Raw genomic sequence first — 10,000 nt, 5'->3', positions numbered from 1 at the left:
GGAGACTTCCTTTCGATGATGTTACGAAGGGCTCGTTCATCCTCTTTGTATTTCTTGTGAAATGCTCCCTTGTAAAAGAGAGGGACGTCTTCAAGGGCGACGGGGCGAGGCTCCTGCTGGTACCACTTATCGATGTTTCTGCGAATGGCTTTTTCGATGTCCCGGTTGGAATACCCGTTGTTAATTAGAACTTGGGCAACACGTTCTAATTCAGTGTGCGTGTCCTTCCACGAAGAGCAGTGTGAGAGAGCTCTCTTGATGAAGGCGCTGATTGCAGTGCGTTTGTATCTCTCTGGACACTCGCTCTCGCCGTTCAGGCACATGCCCAGGTTCGTGGGTTTCGTATACACTTGTGTTACGAAGCGTCTTCTTGTTGCCCGACGAGAACGTCAAGGAAGGGGAGGCGACGGTCACGGCAATGCTCGATGGTGAAGTTGAGTCTGCTGTGGTCGTGGAAGGCTTGTCGCAGGCGCTCTATTTCTTCCACCGTGTTGGCACTGATAAGGTGTCGTCAATATATCGGACGTACATAGACGGTTTCTCGATGGTGGCGAATACCCGACGTTCCACAGTACCCATGTAGAAGTTCGCGAAAAGTACTCCGAGGGGTGGAGAAACCCATCACGCTACGCCGTCTTTTTGCGTGTACATATGGCCTCTGTGGGTGGAGAAAGGGGCCCTTTTCGTACATATTTCAAGGAGTTTTTGGAGGGCATGCTCAGGGATGTTTAATGGGGCGTGGAGTCGTCTCTGTATACCGATCCAGAATTATCTGGATTGTTTCATCCACGGGGACGTTCGTGAACAGGGGACTCCACGTCCATCGTGCAATAACTCCTCCGGACGGTGTCGTTTTCAGGGCTTCTATAAAACTCGGCAGAGGAACATTCAAACTGTGGTCATCTGGAACGTAAGGAGTCAAAATAGCATTCAATTTCTTCGCAAGCTGGTATGTAGGAGCGGGAATTTGGCTAATGATGGGGCGTAACGGGTTCCCTGGTTTATGGGTTTTAACATTCCCGTATATATAGCCAAGGTCATAGTCCCCTACGATCGGCAGCAAGTGAAGGGCATTGGAAGCTGCATTGACAGTCTCAATAATCCTATTGGCCTCACGTTTAATGTCATCTACCGGGTTCTTAGTAATTCTCTGGAATTTGCTGCTGTCTGACAGTATCTCATCCAACTTGTGGTGGTATTCTCAGTGCGGATGAGTACAAATGCAGCGGTTTTATCGGCCCGACGGACGGTGACATCCTCTTCGCTCGGAGTTCTTGGCTGCTTCCCTCAGGCGCCTGTCGATCACATCACTCTTGTAATCACCGCGTTCCGTGAGGGCCTCGGCCAAGAGGAGGGGCTGCAGGGCGTCCGTGGTTCGTATGGTGTCTTGATCTTCATGCTTGTGTATGGTGTCCAGCAGGTACTCGATCTCAAGGCGTTTCTCCATGGGCCTCGGTCGGGTAGAGAAATGGCAGTTGAGTCCCATACGCAGAATTCTGTCTTGTTCGGCGGTAGGTACATAGTCGGTCAAATTAATAATATTCTTCTCTCTTCTGCGGGAGCCGTAGTTTTCCTCCGTTGAGGGCGACCAGCTTCTTCGTTATCGTCCTCATTCTCTTTTCGGCATCCTTCTCATCCAGGCGGTGCAGACATTCCATGATGGCGGTGGGGTGAGCCCGTGCCTGGGGGGAATCGTCGTCTCTGTTGGCCGTTCCATCCTTAGCATCGCCTTCCCGGACACTCGGATGGGCTGCTAGAGGGTTCCTGTTGTTACTGCGACGGAGGTGTCCCACTCGGTGTGCAAGTTCTTCATCTCATCCTGGAGTGCGACTCTGTCTCGTTCCTTCGCCGAAACGTTGACGTTGAAGCAGGGTCCTCCTGAAGCTCCTAGTGCCCGGGCGGTCCTTCTGTGCAGATGGGTCATGTAGCCGTAGAGTAGTATATGAAGGTAGGAGACCCTCTCTTAAACATGTTTTGTTAAAGATGATGGCAGCATCAGTGGAATTGATTTTATATATGGTCTTTTCAATTCTTCTTATTATTCTCTTCTCATCAGGGCTGATATTTGCTAATAGCTGGCGATGTTCATATCTTGGTTAAGAAATGTTTTCTAAAAATACTAATTTATTGTTATGATAACAAAAGTGATTAACAAATCTTAGTAATGGAATTCCAACGTTTCCAACCGTATCATCGGTTCATTTTCAAGGAAAGGTGAGCGTGAACTGATTGGAATGGGGTCGTTCGGCGGTATTATTGTGTCCCAGGTGCTCTGTCTGATGGGCACTGCGTTTCATTGGCTGAACAGAGGATTAAGTCCCTGAGTCAAGCCGTCTTGCAGAGGTGGAAGGTGGCACGTAGGGCGCTGCCCGCGGCACCATAGAGCCGATCGAACGGACCAATCAGGTGCCCCTGCCCAATACTATGCTCCCAGTCTCCAGCGTCCGCACGGCGAAGAGCAGTGCGAGCTTCCACCTCTGCAAGACGGCTTGACTCAGGGACTTAATCCTCTGTTCAGCAATGAAAACGCAGTGTGCCATCAGACAGAGCACCTGGGACACAATAAAATACCGCCGAACGACCCCATTCCAATCAGTTCACGCTCACCTTTCCTTGAAAATGAACCGATGATACGGTTGGAAACGTTGGAATTCCATTACTAAGATTTGTTAACCACTTTTGTTATCATAACAATAAATTAGTATTTTTAGAAAACATTTCTTTAACCAAGATATGAACATCGGCCAGCTATTAGCAAATATCAGCCCTGATGAGAAGAGAATAATAAGAAGAATTGAAAAGACCATATATAAAATCAATTCCACTGATGCTGCCATCATCTTTAACAAAACATGTTGAAGAGAGGGTCTCCTACCTTCATATACTACTCTACGGCTACATGACCCATCTGCACAGGGAAAGGACCCGACCCGGCACTAGGAGCTTCAGGAGGACCCTGCTTCAACGTCAACTTCGGCGAAGGAACGAGACAGAGTCGCACTCCAGGATGAGATGAAGAACTTGCACACCGAGGGGACAAACCTCCGTCGCAGTAACAGCAGGAACCCTGTAGCAGCCCATCCGAGTGTCCGGGAAGGCGATGCTAATAATGGAACGGCCAACAGAGACGACGATTCCCCCCAGGCACGGGCTCACCCCACCGCCATCATGGAATGTCTGCACGCCCTGGATGAGAAGGATGCCAGTAAAGAGAATGAGGACGATAACGAAGAAGCTGGTCGCCCTCAACGGAGGAAAACTACGGCTCCGCAGAAGAGAGAAGAATATATTAATTTGACCGACTATGTACCTACCGCCGAACAAGACAGAATTCTTGCGTATGGGACTCAACTGCCATTTCTCTACCCGACCGAGGCCCATGGAGAAACGCCTTGAGATCGAGTACCTGCTGGACACCATACACAAGCATGAAGATCAAGACACCATACGAACCACGGACGCCCTTCAGCCCCTCTCTTGGCCGAGGCCCTCCGGAACGCGTGATTACAAGAGTGATGATTCGACAGGCGCCTGAGGGAAGCAGCCAAAGAACTCCGAGCGAAAGAGGATGTCACCGTCCGTCGGGCCGATAAAACCGCTGCATTTGTACTCATCGCACTGAGGAATACCACCACAAGTTGGATGAGATACTGTCAGACAGCAGCAAATTCCAGAGAATTACTAAGAACCCGGTAGATGACATTAAACGTGAGGCCAATAGGATTATTGAGACTGTCAATGCAGCTTCCAATGCCCTTCACTTGCTGCCGATCGTAGGGGACTATGACTTGGCTATATATACGGGAATGTTAAAACCCATAAACCAGGGAACCGTTACGCCCCATCATTAGCCAAATTCCCGCTCCTACATACCAGCTTGCGAAGAAATTGAATGCTATTTTGACTCCTTACGTTCCAGATGACCACAGTTTGAAGTCCTCTGCCGAGTTTATAGAAGCCTGAAAACGACACCGTCCGGAGGAGTTATTGCATCGATGGACGTGGAGTCCCTGTTCACGAACGTCCCCGTGGATGAAACAATCCAGATAATCTGGATCGTGTATACAGAGACGACTCCACGCCCCATTAAACATCCCTGAGCATGCCTCAAAAACTCCTTGAAATATGTACGAAAATGGCCCCTTTCTCCACCCACAAAGGCCATATGTACACGCAAAAAGACGGTGTAGCGATGGGTTCTCCCATCGGAGTACTTTTCGCGAACTTCTACATGGGTACTGTGGAACGTCGGGTATTCGCCACCCATCGAGAAACCGTCTATGTAGTCCGATATATTGACGACACCTTCATCAGTGCCAACACGGTGGAAGAAATAGAGCGCCTGCGACAAGCCTTCCACGACCACAGCAGACTCAACTTCACCATCGAGCATTGCCGTGACCGTCGCCTCCCCTTCCTTGACGTTCTCGTCGGGCAACAAGAAGAACGCTTCATAACACAAGTGTATACGAAACCCACGAACCTGGGGATGTGCCTGAACGGCGAGAGCGAGTGTCCAGAGAGATACAAACGCACTGCAATCAGCGCCTTCATCAAGAGAGCTCTCTCACACTGCTTTTCGTGGAAGGACACACACTGAATTAGAACGTGTGCCCAAGTTCTATTAACAACGGGTATTTCCAACCGGGACATCGAAAAAGCCATTCGCAGAAACATCGATAAGTGGTACCAGCAGGAGCCTCGCCCCGTCGCCTTGAAGACGTCCCTCTCTTTTACAAGGGAGCATTTCACAAGAAATACAAAGAGGATGAACGAGCCCTTCGTAACATCACAGAAAGGAATGTCTCCCCCACGGACCCTGCGAAAAAAAGTAAAATTGATCATTTACTATAAAGCATGAAGACCAGTGGCCTGATTATGAAAAACAACCCAGCCCCTGTGTGATGCAGGACCCTCTCAAGAAAACTAACGTTGTCTACCAATACAAATGCCCTGTCCGGGTGAATGCCCCGGCGCCTACATTGGTATGACAACGATGCGATTTTCCAAGAGGATATCCTGCCACGCTCAGGAAGGCGCCATCCATAATCATGCAAAAAACGTCCACAATACCAGGATAACTCGGAAGGACATTATTCCTAATATTGGTATTATCGATAAGGCAGCAGACCCACCGTCGCCTCCGCCTCTTAGAGGCCCTACACATCGGGAAGGAGAGACCCAGCCTTAACACCACTCAAGAGACTTCACTCCTCCCGACGGTGGCACGTAGGGCGCTGCCCGCCGGCACCATAGAGCCGATCGAACGGACCAATCAGGTGCCCCTGCCCAATACTATGCTCCCAGTCTCCAGCGTCCGCACGCGAAGAGCAGTGCGAGCTTCCACCTCTGCAAGACGGCTTGACTCAGGGACTTAATCCTCTGTTCAGCCAATGAAAACGCAGTGCCCATCAGACAGAGCACCTGGGACACAATAAATACCGCCGAACGACCCCATTCCAATCAGTTCACGCTCACCTTTCCTTGAAAATGAACCGATGATACGGTTGGAAACGTTGGAATTCCATTACTAAGATTTGTTAATCACTTTTGTTATCATAACAATAAATTAGTATTTTTAGAAAAACATTTCTTTAACCAAGATATGAACATCGGCCAGCTATTAGCAAATATCAGCCCTGATGAGAAGAGAATAATAAGAAGAATTGAAAAGACCATATATAAAATCAATTCCACTGATGCTGCCATCATCTTTAACAAAATAATAATAATAATAATAATAATAATAATAATAATAATAATAACAAGAAAAAAAGTAAATAAATAAAATAAGTCAAATAAAAAGAAAAATTGGTCAGAATTCATTATACCCGGGTATTATATTGGCAGAACCTCTTTAATCCTCATGTGGCATTTGCGACAAGAAGGGATAGAAGAGCATCTTAAGCTTAAAATTGTACACAAAACCGTCGTTGAAGGCAGGAATCCAATAATACCTGATTTTCACAAATCGATTGGGCGAATAAGCGTTGTATTTGTGTGAAAGGGCAGCACTTCAGCCGATGTGCGATGCTTATATCGCTCCCAAACGAAATGGTTCCAATAACAGACGGACATTCATTTGTTTCCCTTCTCCCCATTTTATATCTATATTCAGTACATGAATTCTTTATCTCCGTTGAGAGAAGTACTGATTCCCTTTCCCTTTCTCTTCAGTATCCAACCGAATTAATTTTAACTGTTTGTTTTCCATAGTTATTCCATTGATATATTTTGATTATATTGCATGGAAATGGAAAAACGAAATATGGTAAATCATTTTAGTTCATATAAAGGGCAAGGAAAATTTACATTGTAAATTAACAAATAAAGTGAATAACATGGCTGCATGTTTTAACAACCTATTTAGGATTTCTAATGTTGTTGTTGTTGTTGTTGCTGCTGCTGCTGTTGTTGCCCTGTACTGATAATTGTGGAGTATCCTAAGTGATACGACTGCCTTCCTTGTTCTTCAAGTGGTTTAAGAAGAAACATAAGGGTTTTAAGTCACCACCAGGAACTATGATTATTATGGTAGATCTTGGAATACCGATTTAATAACTTATTTCCCTTTTAAAAACATAACTCAAACGAATTTATTTTTTTCATTCACTGTTGAAATCTTTTTAAAAACTAAGCACATTTTAGATTTCTCACTGTGAACGATATTGGAGTAAAAATATGAAATACGAGGGCAATTTTAATTGTTCCAGTATTCAAATGATGCCGAAAATACCTTTAATAAAATATAGAGATCGATAGGTGCTGATATCAGACTAATAAAAATGCAGAATAAATGCTAAAATAGATTAATGAAGTTTCTAAATTCAGTAGTATTTTGAATAAAAATTTTTTCACATAAAAATCATTTCTTTTGATTTAGCTTCTTTAGTTTTACATTATATTTAGATACGGAATGGAATCTATTTAAGATTTACATTCACTGGTGTCGGCTAAAAATATGGAAATATGACAGATATTTTTACCCTCTTTATAATCTGCAAATTTACGGTATTCTTTTTCTCTTTTCATCTGAGAGTTAAATTAAAAAGAAAATAATGTCAGTAGACTGATAATACGGAAATGCTTTCCCCAAACAAAGCACCTAATACGCATCTCCATGTATCAAAGTATAACGAATAATATAGATGAGCAAATAGTTGTGAGGTCTTTAGTCACCTTTTATAATTCATGATGTAATAAGCACGACAACATCGTAAGCAACAGGGTATCCATTTTTCTGCGTGCAACAATGATAATATAGGGCAATAAACTATTTGTATGTATTCATCGCCGTCCACCCAATTTCGCCATTGTTTCCAAGGTGAGGTCCTCTCTAACATAGCCATTGTTTTTTAAGGGTTTGGCTCTAGTAATATTTTCAGCCACGGCGAAGTTCCGTCGTAATGAGTTTCGAATGAATAGACTTATTTTCAAAATCATTTCCCTCATTAGCCTTTGTTTCTCTTCTCGTTCCGATGACAGAAGTGTTGACAACAATGAAGAGCTTGTAATAACAGCGCTAATGGCTTCACACGCACTGTACTGTGGCGCTGAGCTTCTAGCGCTCCCAGGAACGAAAGGGGCGTAATTTGGTTATAAGATAAAGGAGGACCTTCCCTTAGAAACGAGACGTAATGAATTCAAAGGGAAGAGGAGGAAGGAGGCAGACCACCTCTCGTAACCCAATCTTCACCAGGAGTAATATCAGCAGTTGTAGCTGTCATCCATGACTAACAGGGATGAATTACTGGCAAAAATATATATAATAATATATATATATATATATATATATATATATATATATATATATATTATATATATGGGTGTGTGATATATATATATATATATATATATATTATATACTATATATATATATATATATATATATATATCTATTTTATATATCTATATATATATCATATATTATATATATATATTATATATATATATATATATATATATATATATATATATATATCTATATACTATATATATATATATATATATATATATATATATATATAGACCTATATATATAGAATACTATATATATATATATATATATATATATATATATATATATATATATATATCTATATATATAGATATATACATATAGATATATATATATATATATATATATATATATAGGTATATAATGATATATATATATATATATATCTATATATAGATACATATATAGATATATAGATATATATATATATATATATATATATATATATATATATATATATATATATATATATATATATATAGCTATATATATAATATCTATATATGTATCTATATATATATATATATATAATATATATATATATATATATATATATATATATATATATATATATTATATATATAATTATATATAATATATTAATATACTCTGAAAAATCCCCCCCACCTCCTTCTCTCTCCCTCCTCTCTCTCATCTCTCTCTCTCTCTCTAATCTCCATCAATATCCAACAATTATGTAGGCCACAAATCAAATGCCCGAGATGTAAAACTAAACTTTATTTGAAAATCTCACGAAAGCATAACTGGTTTAAGAGTTTGAATCACAAAATCTGACTGAAAAAATAGACCATATCTAGGACGGAAAAATATGGTAATACCAATGTTTCCACAACAATTCATGTTACTGTCAAAAACTTATCAGTTCCCACATAGTTAATAAAAAAATAAACATCTCTAGTCATTTCAGAGACATGATCACTACTTACCAAGTCATATAAAACTATCATTACCATATGCCGTGAAATGCACCATTTCGAAAGTTCTTCACACCTGAACATTCTTATTCCAAAGTCCTTCATAGGACCCAGAAATATGTACCTGGTAAAGAGGCATAAAAATCTTGTTAAGATAAATATCAGAGGACAGGAAATTGTGAAACTTTAACTTATATTCAACAAAGGGGGAAAAAGAGTTTCCCTGTGTGTTGGAGCTGCAAACACATAAGCCACAAGATAAGAGCTCAGGCGACAATGAATACTATTTCAAGCGTCTTTTCTAACAAGATGCTTCGTGACGAACTCACGTACGCAACATACGACATCTCCAAGCCTCAGCGTGGGACGTCACATCGGAGGATTCCATCATTTACAATACAAGATTGGAATATTTATCACCAGGACAAAAACAACTGTCTGTCACGCTACCTTCATGTTTCCGGTCACGCGTCAAGTGATCAAGTAAGATGAATATTCACCGAACGCAGAATTTCATATCTTAAAATGCGAAACGAATCTTCGCATTGTCTCTGGGTGAAGGAACAGCTAACATCAACATGTCTAGGCACAAACCCAACGTGAAGGTTTCCACATATCAAAAACTTGTCAGCTCGATATTCGATGCACCTTGAAAAACAGACATACCCTCCCCGCTCAAATGTCTATTATAATAATAATTATATATATTATATATATATATATATATATATATATATATATATATATATTTATATATATATATATATATATATATATATATATATATATATATATATACATATATATATATATATATATATATATAATAATATTATATATATATATATATATATATATATATATATGTATATATATATATATATATATATATATAAATATAATACATATATATATATATATATATACATATATATATATATATATATATATATATATATATATATATATATATGTATATATATATATATATATATATATATATATATATATATATATATATATATTATATATATATATATATATATATATATATATATATTTATATTTTATATAATAAACTCACAATAACTTGATTACAATAAATTCAAGTAATAAAAGTCCGCACTTTTGTAAGATGCGTATTAGAAACTTTACACGAAGGGAGCTTTCATCTACTTGAACAGCAGACCTCATCAGCAGAACATATATTTATTCGTATCTTTTGCATTGTATAAGGCTAGGTGTAAAATCTACTCGTTTCCTTTGT

The sequence above is a fragment of the Macrobrachium nipponense genome, chromosome 34 (genome assembly GCF_015104395.2).
Source record: "Macrobrachium nipponense isolate FS-2020 chromosome 34, ASM1510439v2, whole genome shotgun sequence".
Classification (NCBI taxonomy): domain Eukaryota; kingdom Metazoa; phylum Arthropoda; class Malacostraca; order Decapoda; family Palaemonidae; genus Macrobrachium; species Macrobrachium nipponense.
Note: the sequence above shows the minus strand (reverse complement) of the source record.